Raw genomic sequence first — 25,216 nt, 5'->3', positions numbered from 1 at the left:
GCTAAAGCACTGGATTATAACACCATGTCCCCTATTCAATCTGAAAGCCGATTACTGGTTCTGGAGCTGCAAACATGTCACATAATTTAGTGGCTTTGCAGGTGGAGGAAAATGAAGCGTTCTCGTTCTCATTCTGGAACTCAATGCAGCTCTTTCATACAACATAACGATCATCATCACACACAAAGTCTTCGCTTGACACCTGCTTTATGTAAAGAGAAGCTACAGCAAATTTTAGCAAAGCTCAAGCAACTAGGCAGTGCCAGATTTTTATTTTTATTTTTTTGGAAAAGATAGACTTTTATTTATTTATTTATTTATTTATTTAAATATATTTTATTGATTTTTTACAGAGAGGAAGGGAGAGAGATAGAGAGTTAGAAACATCGATCAGCTGGCTCCTGCACACCTCCTACTGGGAATGTGCCCGCAACCAAGGTACATGCCCTTGACCGGAATCGAACCCGGGACTCTTCAGTCCGCAGGCCAACGCTCTATCCACTGGGCCAAACCGGTTAGGGCAAGATAAACTTTTAATAATTGCTTTTATCGCCAGGTAAGTCATGCAGTTACAAAGTAGTTAGAAATTTCTGAAAGGTTATTATTGTTAAAGAAAAAGAAAAAAAGGAAGGAAGGAAGGAAGGAAGGAAGGAAGGAAGGAAGGAAGGAAGGAAGGAAGGAAGGAAGGGAGGGAGGGGCTCATTCTTATGTATAAAATATCTAGCACTTCGTTGGGGCACTCCTGTTCGAAAGGCCCTGGAAAACAGCCCTCAACCCCAGGCTGTTTCCAGGCCACTGGGGGGAAGCTGCACAGAAGGGGAGGCCCCTGGAAGGGGACACAGAGTCAGGGCGAGCCGGGCCGATACTGGCAGTGCTCAGAGCCACCAGCCAGGCTCCAAAGAGGGAGCCCAGGTGTTTTTCCCTGGGACACTGTACTTGAATTATTGTTCAATTAGTCAACATAACAGGTTTTTCAAAAGAGAAGAATAATTAACTAACATGATGAGGAGGCTACTGCATTCTGTGGATTACATGTCACAATTGTGGTTAGTAAATTCCTACAGTCTTAACAGAAATAGCCTAATCACCTTCTATTCAATGATATGTCTGAAGATAATTTAATTCTCCACTGGACTTTCTGTTTTGCTTGACAACATCCTATTGATAAGCTATAAATGATCCTGTCTTATGTTATAAAATTGTTAGTTTTTTTTTCATTCATTATGTTATGGGCATTCACTGCTTGAGTCAAGGTTAGGGTAATTAATGGATTAAGGGCCATTTTATTACAGCAGGAAATACTTAATTCTAAAAGAATAAAATTCATAAAGAGAAATGGCCTTTATTTTTGTTTGCAATCTATGAAATTGAGTACGTTGCTGATATAAAATACCAATAACTCACTTGAGGACCACGCTACCTTCTGAAAATGCCACACACCTGCTTCTTAAACATGTTAAAGTTACAGCACATATCAGACTTGGCCAGAGGTGACTCAACAGGCAGCTGACTGCTCTTGGACGGCAGGTGCCTTGCCGGCCACAACTCTTCCCAAGTCACCGAGCAAGGTGGTGCAGCCAGATAGGAGGACTTTTTAGTTAAAGGCACACACCCAATAGCTCTCTGGCATCTACTTTCAGCTTTGTACCTGATTCCCTGACCTTAATTTCTTTCTTCTTACGGGGCTGATTTGGATTGACTTTCTGAGAATGGTGACCATTATCTAAATAATTAATGAGGAAAAGAAACCTGTGGTTTCATGTAAACTTGTGGTAGAAATACAGATGAAAGGGGGAAGAGGAGAGTGAAGAAGTTAGCTGCAACTCATCCATGTGGAGGCCACACCCACTTCACTGTATACCTTGAAGACTTTCCCAATGGCATTGACATGGTCGGCTGTCCTCAGGTCCACTCCTGCCATACTTCCCGGCTGTGGGCAGGGTTTGCCTGGTGAGCACTCCAAGTGTCTGCTACCCCAGAGTGCACCCTGTCTTTCTCAGAAGCCCCCCATAGCCTGTCTTGGAACTCTGCTGTGGGCACAACAGGAATAGTTTCACGGTGCTTCCAAAATTTCCATTCTAATTCTCTTGAACAGACATGAGCAAGTGGTAGTTAGAATCCCTTTCATATTTGAAGGTCAAATGGCCACAGCTGACATGATTTAGGTTCTTCAGCCTCTCAAAGTAAGATACCGTGGCTCCTCCAGCATTCAAGTGGAGATCTGGAATGACCACAATGTTCCTCTCCAGGAAAATCTAACCAGCTTCTGGGTTGTGGCCCATTGGCACCTTCAGCAATGATCTTGGCTTTGGTCCTGGGTGCACTGGACTTGGTCATCTGCTTCTCACTGGCAGCAGGGATCAATATGCCACAATCAGCCCCTAAGATGCACCCTTCATAAAGCTTTGCCTTGCGGAAGCCCAGATTTTCTTTTCAAATCACTAAGTAAAATGGGTTTCTCACCAAGTGGCCCAGGCTGTACTCTGGTTCATGGAGTTAGAGATGCATTTTCAAAATGGGTTTAAATCTATAATGAATTTCAGGTGCAAAGGACCACATTCTAAGAGCTAATTTGCTTCCTTCCTGCCTTCAGCTGGGCTGTTAACCAGAGAGAGCCAACACGTGTACCCTTTCTTGGGCCACTGATGAACACAGATGTCCAATCAGTGCTCATTAACTCCAGGGTCAGGATCAGAGGGAGATCAGGAAGAGAGGGAGAGTCTGAAATGTAACTAAGGCTTTGTGAGCACTTCTGAGCATTTCAGTTGCTGCGTTTTAACAGGAAAGGAGTGGCAGGGTAGGGTGGGGAAGAGAGGGGAGGAGAGAGAGGGGGAAGGAAAGGGATTAGCATTTGGTGACATCCTCTGCTCCAGAGGCCCTCTGTGAGTCAGCTCATGAAATTCCCAAGGATCCTGGGAGGCAGGTGGGCAGGACTGAGAAACCCGAGGCTCAGAGTGACCCACTTAGTATCACACAGTCTGAAATGGCAGATCTGAGTCAAGTCTCAAGATCATCACCCCCTTCCCACGTCACCACAAAGAGGTGTTGAATATTTCTTTGCAAACCGGGGATGAAGAGAACACCCTGAAGGCTGGGGTCCAACTTGGATACTAGACTTCCACTAACTGCTACATGGAAAGTACAGCATGAACACAATTGCACTGCTCATTTGTAGCCCGCTGCTGCCTCCTATGATCTAACACTCACCAAGGCTTATGCGCCAGACCCCGCCCTATGTACATGTTTACTTACTCCTCTCAGCAAGCCCCATGTAGTACCTTACTGACTGTAGTATCTTATTTAATCCTCACAGCAACCCCGTAACCCTAAGCATCCATCCTTTGACCTATAATGCATGTAAAGCTGAACTAAATGATTCACACTTATCATAATTTTGGTAAGGATGTAAGGGTTTGGCTTTCATTTTTTGAACTTTATTACCCTTTAATGATATTTTATGATGGCTATATTATAACTTTTAATGAAATCAGAATTATTTTTTTGGAAAAAGACTGATGCAAATGCAAATCTGCCGAGATGTTAACATGGTTAATCCCGGGTGGTCAGAACATAGATGATTGCCTTTTTCTTCTTGGTACATTTCTAAATGTTTACTTTCCATAAATAAGTTAGAAAAATATTTTAAAAAGAAAAAACAAAACAAAACAAAAAAAAAACCACCACCCAGCCATTCACTAATACCACAGTGTAAACAGAACAAAGTCCAAACTTGTAATAAACAGTAGGAAGAACCAACACATTAAACCCAGTGCATCGCTGCCAGGTACAACACCTGTGATCCCATCAGCGCCTTCCAACAACTCTGGTAGGTAGGTGTCGCCATCCTAATTTACAGAGGAGTGCAGAGCAGTTTCCGTTGGGCAGGTGACCTGCATGAGGTCACTGAGCACCTGGCCTCCTCACCTGTCTGGCCAAAAGTCCCACGCCGGTCCCTGACCCCTGCTCTCACTACCAGAGTCCTTACCCTTCTCTGACCACAGTCTCAGGTCCTGCCTCCAGGCATCCCTCCAAACCCATATGGGACATTCCTTCTTCCACAGCATTTCCCTGAACTCCTGGCTGCCGGTCACTCTGCTTCTCTCACATTCACCACAGCACCTGCTGGTGTTTGCCAGGAGTCTCCCAGGCCAGCTCAGGCTTCCTGAATGCTCCGCATGGCTTAGCCAGTGTTTAAAAGACTTACAATCATCATCAATGCTCACAAACCGAGATACTTTACACAAAAAGTTCTGTGGCCCTTGTCCCCTCTCCTTCTTGGCAATAATTAATTACACCCATGTAACCACTGCTTGGACAGAAAAGAACTCTACCTCTTACCCGCGGCCCATTTCTCTTCACTCATTGCTGCTGCCCAGCCCCTGCAAACACGGATGTTGGAGGTCTCAGCCCACAGTGTGCCATGGGTCATTATTTTGGAGTTTCTTTACCTCTCCACCCAAATACAAACCCAGCACACAGTAGGTGCTCAGTAAGGGCCAGAAAATAGTCAAGTCACTAGTGTGTCAAGTTATATAATCCCAGGGATGGATGGGGCAGTGGCCTGAATTAGAGACAGTGAAATTGAGAGAGGAAAAAAGAGAATAGATTCAAAAGCATCTCTCTTCTGAAATTACAGCCCTTGTTTGTTTAATACTTTCTATTTTGAACTAATAACATGGTTATGTGTTTTACCGATTCGACTAGGTGCCCGCCCCCCCTTAAAACACGTGTTGGGTGCCTGCCCTGAGACAGCCCTTGCCCAGCCCAGCCACTTGGCTCACACGTACTATGGTACTATCCACGGTATGAACATTATTGAATGATTATAAACTTTAACCCTGAAACCCAGTATTCATAATTCTGCTACATGTAAAAGCCAACAAAACACATCCTTCCCGCCTACTCATTAAATTGAAAGCTCAACACACCAATTATTTGAATTAAAGTCAAGAGTCTAAGTTGCCCCTCCATTTTATAGACAGGGACAAGACCAATTTTTCCCAAGTTGTGCGGACAGAAATTATACTGAAGAATGAGAAATTCAGAGCCATGCCTGGGGCCAGTCAAGGTTTCTGTTTCCGTGTCACTGCTCTTCTGGCCAAGCTCTAGTGCCTCACTGATAGGAGACCCTCCATGCTGGCTCCTGCTGCATTAACAGGTCCATCAGCCTCATTAGAGAGCGAGGTGTGCCTGTGTCCAGGACCTTCTCTGAAGAAATCACTTTGCATGTGAACAAAGGGGGAAGGGTACCAGGCTTTTAAAGAGAATCTCTGTCTCATCAAAGTTATGTGCAGACTCTGCTAAGGAAAGAGGTTTTTGACCTGTTCAAGCGATCAAAGGGACCCAACAAAGCAAGGGGCTTTGCTCCCCAAGTTTCTTTTCATTGGCTGCTTTGGACAGAGTCTGCCGGCGAGGGGCATCCCAGAGGAAAGACTTTTTGAAAGAATAATAAAGAAATGAAAGGAGGCAGAGGACATCTGAGGATCCAGGGCCCGCATGCAGGTTCTGAACTGAAGATTGCGGGCTGGGACAGATTTTCCGCTTTGTAAGTGGTGGCCTGCCCTCAGGCAAGAGGTGCATATTCCTCAGAGCCTGGCTTTATTCATGGAACCTTTTGTTTCCTGGAGCAGGACAGGGCTCAGAGACATCCTGCAAAGCTGCCATCCGAGAGGCTGTTTCCTTGCCTCGAACTCTTTGGGGGAGGGAAGGACATGATGGGACCCACAGAGGGGCTCCCAGCTTTTCCCCACACTTAAATCCAAACGGGGACAGCTGTGAGGTGGTCACGTCTGCAGGTGTTTAATGAGCCGCATGTGTCCTACACGGCAGCATGTTGCAGTCAATAACTGTCTGTTTCCCAGTCCCACGTGGCTGGGTTTTCTGGAGGAAGAAGGCTCTGCCATCTTGGTCCCATTGAGCTCCCTTTGCTGACGCTCTTTTCTAGGACCTGGAAAGGCAGGTGATCCCGGGGGCGCCCCATCCTAGAAAGGCCAGAGTGAACTACCAAGGTCAGCTGTCCTCTAAGTATTTGGGAAAACGACTCTTTTCTCTCCGAGGTTGATGGGCTCTCTCAAGACTGGTCTTTCCTTACTACTGAAGTGGGAAGGAGGGAAGGAGGGAAGGAGCTAAGACGGCCATTCTCCGTGCTGTTTCCAGGCACTGAGTCTGTCTCTAGTGGAGGAAAGGGCCTCTCCTGCCTGGCGTGGGGCAATGGGAATCGGCATGAGCATCAAAGACAGAGAGCCCCTTCGTGTGGTTTCATGTTCTGTAGGCACTTAACCTTTCAGAGCTTGGGAAGATGAGAGATGAAGGCCGGTCAAGCACTGGACAAGTTGTTCAGGGAATTCTTACCCCAACTTTTCTATTTCCAGCAGGAATATGAAAGGTGATTTAATGCAATTCATTTTGCAGATGAGACATAGAGCTACAAAGTGAGGCCAGGAAATTTTAACTCTCCTTGTACTGTGCTTATATCATACATGCCTTACCCCTCCCACCACCCCCAACCCTTCACACACAGATTCCAGCCTCCTCTTTGCTCCTTTGCTCCTTGACACAACAATAAGGGGGTGGGGGAGAGGACAAGAAGGGAGGGAGGGGGGTATAGAGCAAGAAGAGAGGGAAGGAAGGAGGGAGGGAGGGAGGGAGGGAGGGAGGGAGGGAGGGAGGGAGGGAGGGAGGGAGGGAGGGAGGGAGGAGATGGGGGAAAGATTCTTGCCTACGGAAAAAAAATGTTTCCTGCTTTCTTTCAAAGGGAGTCAGACAAGGATCAGAGCTTATAGAGAGGCCTAGTAAATGACTCCCCTCTACTCCTCTTGCTGGGTAACACATTTGATGCCCTAGATTTTATAACATCCATTTTCATGTAGATTGTCTCACATGATTCTTAATTTCTCCTAAAGAGGTGTGGGAGGGGAGTTAACACCTGAAGAGTACCCTGCGACGTACCATGCTCAATACACAGTTAAGCCTCATATAAAGAGTTCCCTTTTACAAATAAGGTCACCAGGGGACAGAGAGTCAGAGAACTTGGCCATGGCCACAGAGCTGGTAAGTGGAGAAAATGGAACCTAGCTCTTGGACCTCTAAGTTGTAGGCTCTTCCCAGTGCTCCATTCTGCTGTCGTTAGACCAGCCATGGCCACATCAAAACCTTTCATGTGGAGCTTCTGGATCGCCAGTAGCACTCCCATCCAGTGTTACGTTCACCCACTTGCCTGTCTCCCATCAAGCACGGGCACTGCTGCCTCAAATGAGTTACTGCAGATGAATGGATGATACACTAGTATATCCCCAGCTGGCACAGACGGATATGACTATGGAACTTGGAGAAATCCTCTAATGAACCAAATCATCAGAGCAATGACAATAACAAAATCAAAGGCAAACCAGCAAAAACACAAGGGTACTCCTCGTCTCAAGATAAAGAAAAGGAAAGGCCCTCGGGTAATCATAAACCTCTTTTCCTCTGGTCATTGTCTATTCTCCGTTCAGACAGTTCTGGAAGCAGAAAGAAGACAAACAGGGCCATTGCCAAACTTTTGGGGACTAGAGAAAACGTCAGAAGGAAGTCTCCTCTGGGCTGCCACTGGCTGTGATCTGACTCTCTCCTATCCAAAACTCGAGTCAGGGTCTTGCTTGAGGACACGCCCAGATTTCTGTATCACCATGAAATAGGGAGAATATACATAGGTTAGACATGGCAATTAACATTCAAAATTATAGCTAATTGAATAGGATTTCATCAGAAACCCAGTGAATCTTTCATTTGACCTCCCAAATTCAATGCCATACATGCGGGGTGGGGTGGTGCGGGAGAGATGTAGCTTAACTCTTAGTGAGAAAGAGGTAGTGACTTAGTCACTTTCAGATCAGGGGGATAAGTAGTTCAGCATCAGTACTAAACAGGAATTCACTCTTGGGTGGCAAACACTGGAATGAGGTTCAGAGCTAGGAACTGGTTATAAAGTGAGAGAGAAAGGACTTTGGAGGTCCTCTTGTCTTTCCTTTTGTAGATGAAGAAACTGAAGCCTAGAGAGGCTCCATGGCCGAGTTGCACAGCATAGGCCACCCCAGTAGCAGCCCGATTTCAAAAAAGCGATGGAAAAGGGGAATCTACCCTGGATAAGAGACTTCAAAGATGAACAAGTGAAGGGTAATCAGTCTGGAAACTTAGAGATATAGGGTATGATATAGGTGCCTACAGATGTAGGAAAAAAAGGCATTCAAAAGATGTCCCCACGGAAGAGGAACCAGGCTTCAGTTTGGCTTTCATGGGACCATTGGGTAGATCAGAAGGAGCAGCTTTTGTTTTTTTTTTAAATTGTGGTGAAACAGACAGTATTCACCATTTGAATCATTTAGCTTAAAATTCAATGGTATTTAGTACATCCATAATGTTGTACAATGACTGCCACTATCTAGTCCCAGGACATTTTCATTACCCCAAAGGTAAACCTTGTACCCGTTCAGTAGTGACTCCCCATCGCCCCCTTCCCTCCAGTCCCCACAATCACTCCTCTGCCTCCTGTCTCTGTTGATTTGCCTGTGATCGGTGTTTCATAGGAACAGAGGAAGTCAATAAGTGGCCTTTAGTCTTAGTGGTCTGGGGGGAGATGTTTTTATCCCACACTTAGAGTCACAGAGCTGTGGGCTGTGAAAGGGGGCTGGGTGGTGAGTCCATGATACTTGAGTTCAGGCCAAGGCTAGAAGTCTAGGTGGCGGGGGCTCTGGCATAAGAAGTGTCTGGAAGGGTTGGCAGCTCAGGGCTTCTCTGATAAGCCGCCTGGGCCAGGCTTCCTCATCACCTCCTCTGCTGATCAAGAACTGCTGCCGGGCCAACCATTCCCCCTATGGAGGGCCCCTCTTGCCGTTCTTCTCCCACCTCCTATTCGGTTGATACTTGTTTGCCAATTTGCCCGATGCGCCTGAGTGTTCACCTTTCTGCTGAGCTGATCTGGACCTTCAGTTGGCCATTAGCGCAGCCAGGCAGATATGAAGAATAGGTATAAACCAGGATCGCCTGGGCTTTCACTACACTGATTTGGCCCAATAAGCTCCAGAATAACCTCTAAAACCTGACAGTTGAGGGCAATAAAATTAGCTACTACCTTGGGACTATGGGTAGAAATGCTGTCTTCTGGTGCTCTGCCCGACTCATGCACACATGTGTGCGCACGCACACACACACACACACACACACACTCACACTCACACACCCCACTCCCACCCTGAGGCAACTATTAACACCCTGACACAACCTCACAGCAGCTTAGAGGGGAGCCATTCTGATTGGGAAACTGGATTTTAAAAATCAGAAGGAAATCAAGGGGGTCAGAGAAGTACCATTTTCCAGGTGATGATAAAAGATTTCATCCATGACCCGGAAATCGTATTAGAAGAATATCCGCCCTGCTTTGTGTTTAGAAACAAAAGTTGAAAAGTTCTTTTAAAAAATATAGTTAAGGAATATATACTGCATTGAACAGTGTCCTCCAAAACTTTGCCTCTACCTGAAACATCAGAATTTAGGGTCTTTGGAGATAGAACTGGTTAAGATGAGGCCATACTCCATTGGCTGGGCCCTGAATCCAGTGACGGATGCTTCATAAAGAGGGCGACTTGGAGACACACAGACACCCACAGAGGCCACGGAAAGGTGGAGTCAGAAACTGGAAAAGTACAAATACAGGGGCAGGATGGTGCCCACAGATGTAGGAAAAGAAGACAATAAAAAGCCATGAAGCTCTAAGCCACAGGAATCCAAGGGCTGCCGGCAGCCCCAGAAGCTGAGGGGAAGGAAGATCTTCCCCAGGGCCTTCGGGGGGGAGGGGGGGCGGGCAGGGCCTGCTAACACCTCGATGGGATGGTGGACCGCTGGCCTCCAGAAGGGGAGACAATACATTTCTCTCTTTTTAAAATTTTTTTAAATTTTTATAAAATGTTCATTCTCTTACATCCAATGCACTCGCAGACTGTTAACACCTTAAATGTTGATCATTTCTACCAACGGCAGCATTATCTAAATAAACCAAAACACAGTAGGCCTAGCAAACGGTACAGAACTCCCGATTCCCTCTTCTTTGATGCAGTTGTGCAAACCTATTTTAAAAACGGCAATGACTTTAGCCCTTAAAATGAAGTCCTAATGTAGTTGAAGTTCAGCTTCTGAACGCGGGTTCAGAAACAAGTCCACTTCCACGGACTTAAAAAAATTGCTTTCTTTCCCTTGACGAGGATTTGTTTTATTTGTCTGGTTGTTTTGTTTGTTTCCCGGTGAAGAGAAAGCCTGACCCTCAGATGCCGTGGGTCTTCAGTTCAGCTCTGCCCTCTTTGGGGAGCTCCTCTCTGAAGCTTCTCCCTCAAGGCGCCTCCTGGGCTCCCCCTTCTCACTGTCCCCAGAGACCCAGGGCCTTGGGGCCCCGCACACTGTCTGCGCTGTGATCCCTCCATGTCGGTTATAATTTCCTTCACACTATATAGGATCCCTCTGGTGGTGACTAAGAGACACGTCCGTTTTGAGAAATTAGAGCCAAACCAAAGAATCTCTAAATCTCCAGGCTAATGGACTCAGGGATGACAGATGACAGCAAGACAAGCAGCGGCGAGCCTGCTTTGGGTGCCTCCCCCAGGTGTGTGCGGGGTGGGGAATGCTGAGCTGGTGATCCTGGAAAGCCACCATGGTTTGTATTAATGGAATAGAGGGTGTGGAGCTGTCTCTCCACAAGAAAAACAACACAGAGCACCGCAGCCACATCAAAGGAGTGGCTTCGGCTGCAGGGGCCCAGAGAGAGTGGCAGGAGAGACTGGGGCGAGAGGGCGATGGGGACAGTCCATCCAGACTTGGGACAGGTTTCTCCAAGGACAGCTCCTCACAGTGACCCTCCGACATCATGCAGAGCCAGCCTCCTTTCTCATTTACTGTGCGGAGAAGCGCATCCATCTAGCTGCGCCCAGCCTGGCCCTTGGCTTACAACAGTGACAGAATAAGAAATCACTTACAAAATGAGGATGTTTTCTCCCCTGGCCGGGGCACTTTGAGTTGACATTGGTGGGCTCTATGAGAATGCCTTTAGGTCCTTCTATGCACAGATGTGTTCATTGAGAGCATATTCATCAGAAGGCCTACCAGTAAATTAATTGCTCTCTGATGAATTGTATAACACCCCCTTTTTGCTTCTCCACCCCCAACCCCCCATACACTGAAAAGGTCAACAGCACTATCACATGCAACCACTTCAACTTCCTTCCAGGCTTATAATTAAAGCTAATTAGTGGTTTTGTTAATTAGCACATGGAAGCTTTCTGCTCTGAATTCATAAGACTTACTCAGGTTTCCAGCCAAAAAGACATCACCCGCTAGTTCTGTTTTCTGAACCGCCCTTGGTTAGTTCATTTAAAGCATGTCCTTTCAGTGGGGTACTGGGAACCACTATTGGCAAAGGCCCACTCCCAAGCCAGAGGGATTATCCGCAGGCAAAGCGGGCCTGCTGTCCCCAGATACAATCAGCGCCCTCTGGACCTGCAGCAACTGCCCCGACGCAGCATCTCCGTGGGACACGGGCTGTGTCCTGCCACGTGTCACCTGACTCCACACACCTCAGCATGTTCTTCTTCACCTACATCACCGGGGACGTGTCTGCACTGAGCACATCACATCCTTTCACCTTAACAGAATATTGCTGAGTGATGGCTACGGGGTGCCGAGCAAGAACTGCTCATTTTGGTTCAAATCAAACTCAAAGAGGAGAAAAATCATTAGTTAAGTCCGTGTCTGCTTTTGTGTAGACAAAGCGATTCTCTAAATAGCTTCCTGTTTCTTTTTTTAGTCAGTGTGTGGGCATCCTGCGTGCCCAGGCGGAATTAACAGTGTTCTTTTAATCAAAAATCAGATCTATATTCTATTAAAGGAAAAAAGCCTCTGCGATTTGTTTTCAGACTTTAAAGACAGTTTGAGAAAAACCTTCCCTGGGTGAGCGCATGTGCCACACATCCCTCCCCCATCCACCTGTCAATACTGATCCCAGAGAAGAAAAAAAAGGAAAGGAAAGAAAAACAGCTTGGCAATTCACGCCACTCCGTGTAGTCCAGAGCAGCGTGGGGGCTGCTCTCAGCGCCAGTCATTTTGATGAATAAGAGAGAGGACACAGTCGTTTCTGCATGAAGGGGATCACAGGGCAGCCCTGAGCCCTGGAGGGGGTGGTTCTCACTTTCATGGCACAGTTACTGCTGCTACATTCGGACCCCGAAGGGGCGGTGGATGTTCTGTAAGAACAAAGACACACTGGACCGTGCGGAGGCTGTGGTGGTGCAGGTGACCAGGGCCTGCGGGTCCCCAGGCCCCACTCAGCAGGGAGCCTTGGCTCCCAAGGACTGATCCCTGTTACGGGATGCATTCCAGGAAGTTCCATCAACAGTGGTTCTCAACTACGGGGATCTCGCCACCAGCAGACATTTGGCAAAGTCTGGGCACATTTTTAAAAAATATGTTTTGATTGATTTCAGAAAGGAAGGGAGAGACATAGAAACATCAATGATGAGAGAGAAACACTGGATCTGCTGTCTTCTGCATGCCCCCAACTGGGGATCGAGCCGACAGCCTGGGCATGTGCCCTGACTAAGAATTGAACCGTGACCTCCTGGTTCATTGGTCAACGCTCAACCACTGAGCCACACTGGCCAGGCTAGATACATTTTTTTGTTACAACCCTGGTGTTGGGGGGGTGGGGAGGAAAGCAGTTCTACTTGCATCTAGTGGGTGGAGGCCAGGGATGCTGCTAAAAACATCCAACATTGCCCAGGACAGCCTGGCAGCAAAGAACTGAAAGAAGTGCCTGGCCCCAAAGGTCCGCAGAGCTGAGGTTGGGGAACCCTGGTCAGAAGGTCTGAGCAGGGTCGGAGGCTCTCCTTACACAGTAGTTCCTAAGGGAGAGCCAAACCTCAGCTTCCAGGTTGAGAAGCACTGATTTCAGCCTTGTAACAATTCAGGGAAGTGGCGGCGCACCCGGAGGGGCTGAGCTGAGCTGAACCACGGGAAGCAGCAGCCACCAGGGAGCTGCAGCCACCCAGACACCAGGTGCTGGGTCCTCAGGCTGCAGCCAGGCCTGCATCCTGCATTATGGATGAGCTCACGTGCCAAGGCAAACAGTTGAAGAACGATGCTTATATTTAATGAATCCTAAATGGTTTATTGCTGAGGGTCAAGTTCCTGCTCCCCTAGGGAATTTGGCATTTATGAATACGCCCTGCGTTAATTATTCAACAGAGCCCTCCTTCCTCCCACGGAAATTCACTTTCCTGATACATTGGCAGCACCACATTCCCCGCCCGCATGCGCTGCGTGTTGTTAATCCTCTAAGAATTCATTAAATAAAATTTACAGCCAGGCCAGGATGCATCTACCTTCAAATATTATGCAAAAGACGGCTAAATGCTCTGTGATGTTTTTGCTGCAAGTAGCCTATCGTTACCCATAGCTATTTACTTCCTTCCTCGTGTTCTTTAAAGCATAAACCTGGTATCTCTTCCCACTGAGAAGAAACCCACACTCAGTAATTAAATTACACTGCATTAAACTTTCTTAACTTAAGTTCACCGGCAGGGAAAACTCCATGCCCCTGAGCTCAACGATAACTCTTAGTCACACTGGCAAGCCTTATCTTTCCTGTGAGTTGTTATAATTTTTGTTCCTGGAATTCCATTAAAAATGGCAATGCCATTACTCCTGTTCCTGCTCAAAACAGCATAATCCTGCGCTTTAATTAGTAATTATATTGAATCATTATTTCATTAATGAAATGTTTAGTTGGTAATAGTCTTTGAGCACCTTCCTCCCTAGGCTTATATGCATTTTGTAACATCTGGTTCCTGCCTGTTTGGGATGAAGGGCCTGCACCTCGGGCTCGCGACACTGGCTGCACATCGCAGGCTGCAGTGTGTGGCTTCTGGCTCCAGGTGCGCTTTGCCTGAGGACTTACCCTCTCGCCCCCCTGCCAGCTTAAGAAGGTGAGTCAGCCGGCTCCCAGGGAGCATGGTGCATGAAGAGAAAAGTCATGCTTGGAGCCTTAGTTACTAAATCTGGAATCCAAACTCGTGGATTTTGGAGAGAGGATAGGGCAAGGATTTGGAGGTGCTCTTTGGAACAGGGAGGCTGATTTTAGAGCTTAAAGAATTAAGAATAAGCTGGAAGGGATGTCAAGAATTTTATGTGAGCAAGATTTCCGTTGATCCTTTCGTAGTACCGTAGATATTCTTATATCTTCGGCTGGTTTCTGCAGGGGAGGGTTAAAGCCTGTCTTCCCCATGACAATGTGAACATCAGAGGGCAGGGACTGGCCTGTGCCTCACACACAATTGTATTCCTAGCTCCTGGTGCAGTGCCTGGCATATGTGCTATGCTAAAACAGCTGGGTAAGTTCCAGCATGGCACAGTTAGGCCATGGAGAGGGAACCTGACATACAAGAGTTAAAAAGCTGAGTTGTGGTTTTGTGATGGGAGCGGAGTATTGGATGCTGGGATACACCAATTTGGTGGGCTGGTGGGCTCATGAGTAATCCAAGTCAAAGTCGTCTCTGCCTGGGAATCCTGAACGAGAACAGATTCATCTTAGTGACCTCCCTCCATGCACAATTTTAAAAGGTGTACATACATATGTGTGTGCATATATGTATATATGTATATATGTGTGTATACACACCACATGCGGTCACACACACACACTCACCCACACGGCACTGAGCACAGAAAATTATTCAGGGAAGGGAAATCTGTTATCCTTTGAAAACTAAACAGGAGGTCTGAGCAAAGAAAAGAAAGATGCGCTGTTGTTATTTCAAGGAAGGATTCACAGCTTCCGAGTGAAAGTGAGAGAGAATGTCAGGCTGGGTAGAGAATGCTCCGTGTCTGCTGTGTATTTTAGATAAGCTGGTCAGAAACTTCCAAATGTCTGCAGAAATAAATGGTGGCCAACAGCTTGGCAATGGCCCAATCATCAGAGTGCAGACAGTCGTGGTCCGGGGTGACTGAAAGGCAGGCCTCTGAGGCCCGTTCCTCATGTGTGAAATGGGGACAGTGATCCCCGCCTCCCAGGGATCCCTGCTGGGATGATGACATGAAGTAATGCATGCAAAGGCTTGATTGCAATACCTGGTGCACAGTGCACACATCTTTGTTATTATCGCACTGCCATCTTCACGATGACTTTTGATGTATTTGACATCATCTTTTTCCTTTCATTAAAATTTTAAACAACAGTAGCAGCAGCATTCACAATGGGCTTGGGTTTATAATACTGCACGTTCCTACCTTGGTGAGATTCGAAATGGACGATGGAACAGTCCATATGATGCTTTGAGGTCCTGGGAAAGGAGTGCTGAGAATCTGAGTACCACACTCACATATTACCAGTAGCAACAACACTGAGCTACGTGGGGTGACCTAGTGCATATTTTGTAGATGTTGCAAGTAATAGGGGAGCAGGAAGGCAAGACACTCACACTAGAAGGCAGGAGCAGAGATAACACAGTAACTAACCAACACAGAATGTCAGAAAAGCATGTTCACAGGCCCTGGACCCTCTTAACATGTCTACTTTGTTCTCTTTGGATTCTTCTCATCGCGTCTCGTGACCCACTGTCCCTGTCCGAAGAGCGGGAATGCCCTGTTCACATTATATCCCCTTCAAAATCTGACCTTGTCTTGCACTTAGGAAATATCTGCGGTATCGGTGCCCTGGAGAACTTCAGAAAATCAGCACTCCCGCGACATGATAGAGATTCAAGTAGGAAAAGTGACAGAGGGTTCTTGAGCAGCACCTTGTTCAAGATGAATGTGGACTCTTGGGCACTGGACGGGAGTGACTCTGTATTCAGAGAGAGGCCCCGGGGGCCAGGCCAAAGCAGGGGAGACAGCTCAGCACACAGTCCGGGCTCTGCAGACCCCAGAGTCCTCACTGACCTGAGGGTTAGCAGATGGTGTTTTTACATTAATTGTCGAAATTACCATCTATAACATCCTCTGTTTACTAAAACCTACTTGCCTGAAGGCTTTAAGATTTCAATTTACCTTAAATGTCTGTGTGTGCTGGGAGCGCACCTCTTTTGCAGGTTCGCTGGGCCAAAGGGTCTGTGCAGATCTGGGAAAACCAGCTGGCAGCAAAGCCGGCATGGGAGACTCCCCTGCCTGTCTCCACACTCCCAGCCACACAACCCCACAGGTGTGGGCATCCCTCAGTGCTGCCCTGGAGGAGCACGCTTGGTGTGGCCGCTGCCCCCTTGGTGTGGCCTCCTGCCCCCTTGGTGTGGCCTCCTGCCCCCTTGGTGTGGCCGCCTGCCCCCTTGGTGTGGCCGCCTGCCCCCTTGGTGTGGCCGCCTGCCCTCTTGGTGTGGCCTCCTGCCCCTTTGGTGTGGCCTCCTGCCCCCTTGGTGTGGCCGCCTGCCCCCTTGGTGTGGCCTCCTGCCCTCTTGGTGTGGCCTCCTGCCCCTTTGGTGTGGCCTCCTGCCCTCTTGGTGTGGCCTCCTGCCCCCTTGGTGTGGCCGCCTGCCCCCTTGGTGTGGCCGCCTGCCCTCTTGGTGTGGCCTCCTGCCCCTTTGGTGTGGCCTCCTGCCCCCTTGGTGTGGCCGCCTGCCCCCTTGGTGTGGCCTCCTGCCCTCTTGGTGTGGCCTCCTGCCCCTTTGGTGTGGCCTCCTGCCCTCTTGGTGTGGCCTCCTGCCCCCTTGGTGTGGCCTCCTGCCCCCTTGGTGTGGCCGCCTGCACTCTTGGTGTGGCTTCTTGCACTGTGGCTACAACAGCATGAGGCCATACGCAGAACCTGGGATAGGAGCAGTCCTAGAAATTGCCACCAGCCCACGAAAGGCACTAAAAGCTTTGATTCACGTTCATGTGAGCTTCCAAAGCAACCAGGACGCCAGCTCCATTGGTTTTATTCACAGCAGTTTTCTCTCCAATTCAAACTCCCCTTTCTTTACAAAAGAAAACTCTAATAGTCCTTGTTTCACTAGCAAGAAAGGAGGCTGCGGAGCACTTCAGAGCCAGGACCTGTTTCCTATATGCTCAGGCCCAGAGCATAGGAGCCTCCAGACCTGGGAAGGAGAGGGAGGGAGGGAGGGAGGGGAGAGGCAGGAGGGAGGGGAAAACCCTAAGAGTGTGGACACCTAAACCTTGTTATTCTGAGCTTGAAGGAAGGGGATTTGTGCTGGAAGAGGAGACGCCGAGAGGAGGGCACTGTGTTAGAGCTTATGTGAATTTTGGAAAGAAAATAAAAAAGCGGCCTTTGATCCACTCCAGAGGCAGACAGGAAACTTCAAAGCAGAATAGCCATCCCCCGCTTCCCCTGCTTGCGGAACAGGCGCCTTCATTACGGATTCATTATGGAGCAGCCTGCCCCCTGCCCCGCTTCGCCCACGTGTAAGCGCTGCAGACACCCACTTCGGCTTGCTTGGCCACCCCCAGGACACAGCACGTGCCAGGTTCCAGGGCATAAATACAGGAGGCTGCCTGGCCCTCAGTGGGGTTAATTCACGGTGCCCTGATGTGCAAGGAATCGCTACCCAGGGCAGTGGCTGCTGGGCACCAGCGTCCCTTGCCAGAGTCAGAGGAAGGGGGTGGCATCCCGCTGCCAGGAGTCACCCACAGTGAGCTACAGCCCTAGCCAGGAGGGCGTGATGTCCTCACGCTTGTCTTCAATCTCAAAAGTAAGGTTGTTGTTGTTGTTGTTTTGGGGGGGTGGGGAGGCGAGGAGTGAGGGTTTGCCATTCAGAATGGTTGCACCTCAGCCTTGTGTGAGCACCACAGACCTCCCTGGGTAATGGGTACCGACTGCCCCAGAGGACTGGGCAGGCGCTGACGCCCGTGCACACGGGGAGTCCTGTGGTCCGATCACGTCTGCTCCTCCACCGCCTCCTTAACCAGGCTGGGGTCCTGCACAGACTGGGGGAGCTGGTCTCCCTAGCAGCACACAGGCCGCTCTCCCCAGCAAGCAGCCCGAGGAAAGCAGCCAGACCCTCACCCGCAGCAGCGACATGAGATGGCCCTGGGCTCCCTTTAGTAATAGCTCGTTTGTGTCAGAGTCAGTAAACGGCAATGCAGAGAACGCGGACAAACATCCGGGAGATTTCTCCTGGTTATTTAAAAACATTGTCTGTGTTGACTTGAAATGCTGCAGAAACAGTCCCATATGCCGTGTTTCCTTTTTCCTGTTGGATCTTAGCTTTTAAACATAGATCTTCTATCGGACACACTTCTGCGAACAGTGAGGCCTGTGGGTTAGCAGAGGCACCCGTCTCCAGGCCGCGGATCTGAGGCAGCGGCTCGCCCGCTCTGCTCACAGTTAATTAGGAAAGCACTGCGCTCCTGAGTCCTTCGCCACGGCTTTTCTGTAACACGTACCAGGGCCACATGCTGGTCTCTCTAGGACCTTGCCTGGTTTGGACCACATTAAGTCCCAGAAATCCCTCATCGTGGCTGGGTCTCTGTTATTTTATGAGACAGTCTGTTTGTATTTCATGTTGCTTTGTGAGCCCATTACCAGTGCTGCCTTATTATTTTTCTTTTCTTAGAAATTGCTTTTTATGTTGTACACCTGAAACTAATACACTGTAACCTATGCCAATTCTATCGCAACACAAATATTTTAATTTCTACAAACTAATTTATTTGTATAGTAAAACTTTAAAACAGACACAATATTATAACTCCCATGGACCACACCACCCAGTCCTGATGCCCTCCATAGAGGCAACAGTATCACCAGATTGGATCATGTTCTTAGGATATTTTTCTGTTTATTTGCACACATCTATGTACACGGTCATACGTCTTGTGTTAGTGGCTACCATTGCTGCATTAATGGAATCATACCATAGAATGGATGCTTCCTGGTTTATTTTCCCATCCCTCTCTTGGTCGATATATACTTTGCCTGATAATTTGCTGAAAACCTAGGTTCCATTTTCACATTTATAACCACACCAGGCAGGGGTAGTAAGACAATACAAAACTGAATTGGATCTTCGTCCAATGCTGTCGCTAATGTCCAGGTGGTCTTACACAAGGCACTGTCCTCTTTGGGCCAACATGTCTTCTCTGTAGGAGGTGGGTGAGTGCAGTGGTCAGCTTGCTCAGGCCTCAGTCCCTACAAACTAAGCTCAATCTTCTCACTCTGCAGTATGAATGACTCAATTCCGCAGACACATATTTAACATCAAGTATGCAACGTACCAATATCCCCTTGTTATGAAAAGCCACCACACAGAATTACACGGATTTCACAGGGTCCTCAGCACCGCCTCACTCTAACTCAAAGGGCAATGACTGCTGGACGGTGGAGCCCACACACGTGTTTGCTCTCAGAAATGCAGAGATTTCATTTCAATTTAGTTAGTTGTCAATATTTTAAAGTCAGGAGACTTCATAGAAAAATACAGTTCCCTCAGAAGAGAACATACTTGGCAATACTGGACATCGGCACTAAGAAAAGTTACTGACGTGGACAACGTGGGGTCTTTCGTGCTTCAAAAAGACCCTGAAGAGCTTGGTGATGACCCAGACAGTGGGGAACGCAGAGGGAGGAGAGAAACACACACAGGTAGGTAGACCCTTACAGCAAGTCGGGATCAGGACAATCCAGGGAGTGCCCCCATCCCCCGCAACCCTCCCCAGCACTCCTAACCCTCATCTCCTGCTTCAGCTCTCACCCTTTACCGCCAGTGGCCCTCTGATATGCTTTATCTTTCACTTATTTCATTTAGAGTCTGTGTTCTCCATTCCAGTGTTAGTTCCACAGAGCAAAGAAGTTCCTAGGAGCAGCAATATGAGGATAAGGCCAGAGAAAAGTGAGTGGAATTCCTCCAGCTGGAGAAAGGAGGAAAGACACTGCAAGCACGTGAGGCTCCGTGTGCAGACATGGAGGCATGAGCATGCACACACATAAGCGTGACACATGGAGGCACATGGAACAGGACACACAACCAGTGGACGGAGAGTGTGTAATGCCTGGGCCAAGTGGCTGGAGGAGAGGCTGGGCACGTGGGTGAGGACAGGATGATGAAGAGCACTGTCTTTTCCAAGCAAATTTGTAAAGCACTAACGTGCTTTAATGTGATACACTTTGCCAGTGTTTCTCAGAGCATGAGCCTTGGGTAGGCTTCTCGGAATCATCCAGGATGGCTGCCCGAGTGCCCCGTCCTCAGTGTCCCACAGAGCCACCTGCATCTCCAGGAGCACAGCTCAGAAATGTTCTTTTTTAGATTAAGTTCTCAAGGTGATTTGTATGTCTAAGAACCACAGCTTTAAAGGTGATTAGTTGTCACACATGTCTATTCACTTGAATCACCTTTAGCAACATGAGCACACCCTGGCCTCAGTCCACAACCGGTGATGCTGATCCACCGCCAGGACGTTAGGAATAGAAAGGTTATTGACCTGCAGGTGAGAAGGACTTTCATGCCTTAGGACCAGGCTGAGCAAATGTTATCCCAGGGAGCAGTGCTTTTCCACCCGTGCACAGCAAGGATTTAAAGCATACTGTACCCTTCTTAGGGCACTGACCTCTTCCTTAGTCAAATAAAAATGACAACAGCCAACACAACAATAGCCCCCCAGCGTGAATGAATCAAAATTATACCTATTTTCTGCCAGATTTGCCAAAAAAAGACAACACATGTATTTTTTTTGGTGTGCCACAGAACTTGAGTAGTTAGTTAATGTGTGCCATGTGATGACAAGGGTTGAAAATCGCTGCCATGGACCAGATCAGACCCAGCACGTGTTTTTGTAAATAAAGTCTTGTTGGAGAGAGCGATGCTCGTTTGGTCACATGCTGCTGTGGCTGCTCGCCGTGCAGGCAGAGGTGTGTGGTTTCCAGGGACCTCATGGCCCACGGAGCCTCAACTGTTTCCACTGACTCTTTACAAAGTCTGCAGAGCACTGCTTCAGAAAGAGCCTGGTGGTGACACAGCGAATGGGGGAAGGAGGACAATCTAGAATGGGGTGGCGTGAAATCAGGGCAAGAGAAGAGAAAGAGCAGGGTGAGAAACGACGAGACGGAGGCCTTGGACCTCTTGGGCTGGCTGAACGTAGGAGGACAGAGAGGAGTCACAGTTTCCTATTTCCAAGCCGGGGGCTGGGTGACCGATGAGCCAGGATGAGGACCTGACAGGTAAGATGTTTATGGGAAGGAGAGTGGGATCCAACTCACAGACCTTCTGAAATCCAAGTGCAGAATGAGATGTGCAGGAAGTGATCATGGATAGGAGCCCAGCATTCAGCAGGCGAGGGGCTGAGGGCAAAGACTCAGGTCGGTCTTAGGGCTGGGAGAGGAGTTCACGGAGATCAGACCCCTGAAGGGAAACCATGGAAGCAAGTGGGTTGGGGAAGAAATCCCGAGGAACCCCATCAGCTAAGGGCTGGCAAAGAATGAACCTGGGGAGGCGTCAGAGGGTGAGAAAACAAACATGAATGTATCCCTGGAAGCTGATGTTGGCTTTGGGGAGGTCCTGGCTGGCTCGGGAGGTGGGGAGAATGCGCTGAGGCTGGGGGCCTCCTGCCAGCCTCCTGTGGAGGTGCCCATGGAGAACACCGACCCCATCACCTGCAAGGAGGCAGCTGTGATACTGAATATTCATGTGGTTTCCTGACACCCGCCCCCTGGAAGAGCAAGCATGACTTTCCCACAGAGCAGACAGGGTGCTGGCTGGAGTAGCCCCTGCCTTTGGGAGCTCTTCCTTGGCTCAGCACTGAGAGTGCCCGGTGGGGAGCATAAGCCTGGCTCACCCATGTCTGGCACCCAGCGGCCACTGAGCCACCTCTGCTGATGCCCCACCATGTCCCAATCAACGGAGCATCTAGTGCCAAGGCCAGAACTCTTTCCTTTTTCTCCAGATTCAAACAGAGTTGCTTTCTCCATACATTTGGAGAGAAAGGAAGAAGGAGCAAAGGAGAAAGACAGAAAAAGAAGGAAGGAGGGAGTTCACGCAGAAAGGGAAGAGTAGAGGCTGATCCTAGAAAATGACTAGTTGGGGAGCAGGACCTGGCCTGGGTGGAGACACGGCCGGCTGTGCAGCCTCAAGCTGTCGTGTGGACTGAAGGCAGCAGCGTCTGCTAGGCATCCGGCACATTCCCTACCACACACTGAGCCCTCGGTACATCTCTGTTATAATTATATTTTTGAATATTCAGAGAAGGCAGGTCAACCTCTGAATTAATAGACCCTGGATAATCTTCAGACAGCCATGCAGCAAAATTCAAGATAGAAACCTGGGGGAATTCTAACTATATTACACTAGAGGCCCGGTGCACGGAATTCATGCACAGGTAGGGTCTCTAGGCCTGGCCAGTGATTAGGACCAATCGGGGCCTGCCTTCATTCTGCGCCACCCCCTGGTAGTCAGTGCACATCTTAGCAAGTGATCAAACTCCTGGCTTCCCTGTTGAACTCCCAAGGGGGCAATTTGCATATTAGCCATATATATATATATATATATATATAGAGAGAGAGAGAGAGAGAGAGAGAGAGAGAGAGAGAGAGAGATTCTTTTTGCACTCTTAGCTTGTGTGAAAGTTGATACTTCCTAAGGAATAACTTGCTAAAGGAAAAAGGAAACCCAACTTCTCAGGGAGGTAGGGTGAGCACATCGATTCAGTGTGCTGTATGAATAATTAAAAGTAGTTAGAAGGTCCAATGCTAGTTTCCAGCTTCGAACTTTTTCTCTGACCTCTCTCTCCCCCTTCTGTCAATGCTCCTTCCTCATTCCTTCCTTCCATCCTCGCCCCATGCCCACTCCAGTGGATCGGTTCCTCTGGGGCATCTTCTGAAGCCTTTGCTTACTTTTCCCTTGGGAAGCTTTGCTATTAGGATTTTCCAGCTAGTTCTGCAAAGGCTTTTCAAGGGACTTGTGAAATGTGCGGCGCTGTGTATGTTTTGGTAAAAGGAAGCAAAGCTTTTGTTTGTTTGGTTGAGTTTGCTGTTTGAAGTGTTGCGGGCTCCCTCCCGGGCCTCCCCCCGCCTTCCCACTGGCACCCCCAGAGTCCTTCCTGCTGACTTGCAGGGCCTGGTTCTTTCTCAACAATATGCATATGCTGCTGCATTATTGTCTGTGTGCTTTAGTTCCTATTTCTTCTCTGGGTGGATTTTCTGCGTTGATCATCCCTACCTGTGTGATCTTTAATTTCAGATGTTATTTTACTTTCAAGTGCGCTATTTTTATGGGTGCTTTTCTCAGAAGAGCAACTTCCCATTGGCCTCAGCGGGTGCTAATGGCACCTTTATTTATTATTATAGACAACCTCACTTTCTAGGGGGACAGTTGAGTTGTGTTGTGGCTCAGACAAAAAATAAATCCTCTTGCAACTTTGCAGTTTATGCAACTTTATTTCACATCTGTGGCCTCGGGGGAGGAGAGAAGCAGAGAACGGTGGCCACCTCTGTCTAGGAAGGTTTCTCCATTGTCAGTTTGGTCCCAGAAAATACTCAGGCTCCCTCGTCTAATTAATTGGTTTTTTCGAAGAATAAAACCATGCCTGAGGCTCACACAGTTTCAGGATCAGGCTTTGAAAGAAGGTCTCAGTTTATCATATACAGCAGCCAGTCTCCTTTTAGAAGGGCTGATGGCTTTCACGGGGGTCTTTAGTGGAGAAAGGGCGCAGGTCAATGGACTGAGACTCCGCTGGACTCGGAGAATCATGTGCCCAATCTGCTCAGGGCCAGGCTCGGAAAGTCCCCAGCCAGGGCCAGCAGTGGACTTCATACAGTGACTGCACCCCCACACAAGAGATCTTGATATTCTCTAACGACACTTGCTGAGCATTTACTTGGCCATTTTATATCCATCCATCCATCCATCCATCCATCCATCAGTAGCAGTGATGTCCCTAGGGCTGCTTTCTTGTAGGAATCTCGGCCGTGAAACTCATTTCACTCTTCTGCCTCAATTTTGAACAAACTCCAAAACAGGAATCCTTTTTCTATGTCCAGTTTAATCCCACAGAATATTTCCATATCAAGAGTAAATGAGAAGTATTTATATCTCACCCAATTTTTCTCATGCACCCTACTTTAAACCTGTGATATAACTCACCCTGGCTGCTGGGGCTGAGGCGAGTATAGGAGTGTGTCTGTCTCTCTCTCTCTCTCTCTCTCTCTCTCTCTCTCTCTCTCTTTCTCTCTCTCTCTCTCAAAAAATAAAGCTGTGATATGACTCCCCTCTTCATCAATCGCTCTTCCCTTTAACCTGTTCTTTGTTTTCCCATAGACTTATCGCCTCCTGGCCTACTGAGACCTGGACTCATTTATTATGCTTACGGTTTATGCCTATTTCCAGGATGTAAGCTCCATGAGGACGGGACTCTCTGGCCACTCAATGATGTATCCTAGCATGTGGCACACAGTAGGCATTTGGTAAATGTGTTTCTGACCGAGTCTTAGCTTCTCAGAGCATACGACTCTCCAGCACTCTCTCAGCACTCAGAATGCTTGTCAACTCCTGTATTGGCAGGGACAGTTCTTCAGTGTGTGAGCCTGGGTGCTGCAGGGTGTCTGGCACGCCCGGGCCCTGCTCGCCAATCGCCAGGAGACCACGATCAATGCAACACATCCCTGCACATTTCCCAAGTCCCCTTCTGGGCTCATAAAGCTTTGTGCAAGCCACATAACAAAACCGTCTTTTTACACTGAAGTTCTGCTTAGCAAATAACCAGTCCACCTTATGGCATTTTAGGGGCCCTTTCAGAGCTTATGCACTTTCCTTCCTATGGGCCTCACTCAACATCCTTTCACACAGATAAGGACAGTGATATTTTATGGCAAAGCTCAGCTGTCAGATATGCCGTCTGTCAGTCATTAACAAGCCAGTGAACCAATATTTACTAAGTGCTTCTGCGTCTGACTCCATGCTGTGCAATGTGCACTTTAAAGTTCTAATGACACCCCCTCCCCCCTACACACCAGCACCGCCACCAAGGCTGTGTCCATGTGCAGGGCTGCTGAGATCACGCCTGACCCGATTGTCCCCACTCTGTGGGCAAAAGCTAGGCACTACGGTCACAGAACAAATTTCTTTTCACTGTGCCGGTCAGTTACTCAACCGTGATGGACAGACCGATCAGCTCATCTGGAATAACACAGTCCACGAGAATGACATCTGAAGTCAGTGATGGCAAAAATAACAGACATTTCGATGACAGAACATCAACACATAATTACAGATTGTCTACTGGATACAAA

The 25,216-nt window shown here is 48.3% G+C and overlaps 1 protein-coding gene and 1 pseudogene across 1 annotated transcript in view; both read right to left on the bottom strand.

Moving 5' to 3' along the window:
- Positions 1-25,216, bottom strand: part of FHIT (fragile histidine triad diadenosine triphosphatase) — a 1,348,303-nt gene that overhangs the window by 65,186 nt on the left and 1,257,901 nt on the right. The window lies entirely within an intron of this gene.
- LOC118668560 lies at positions 1,814-3,271 on the bottom strand (annotated as a pseudogene).

Source organism: Myotis myotis, unplaced genomic scaffold, assembly GCF_014108235.1.
Source record: "Myotis myotis isolate mMyoMyo1 unplaced genomic scaffold, mMyoMyo1.p scaffold_m19_p_13, whole genome shotgun sequence".
Lineage (NCBI taxonomy): Eukaryota > Metazoa > Chordata > Mammalia > Chiroptera > Vespertilionidae > Myotis > Myotis myotis.
Note: the sequence above shows the minus strand (reverse complement) of the source record. Positions and strands in the feature narration are given on the sequence as shown.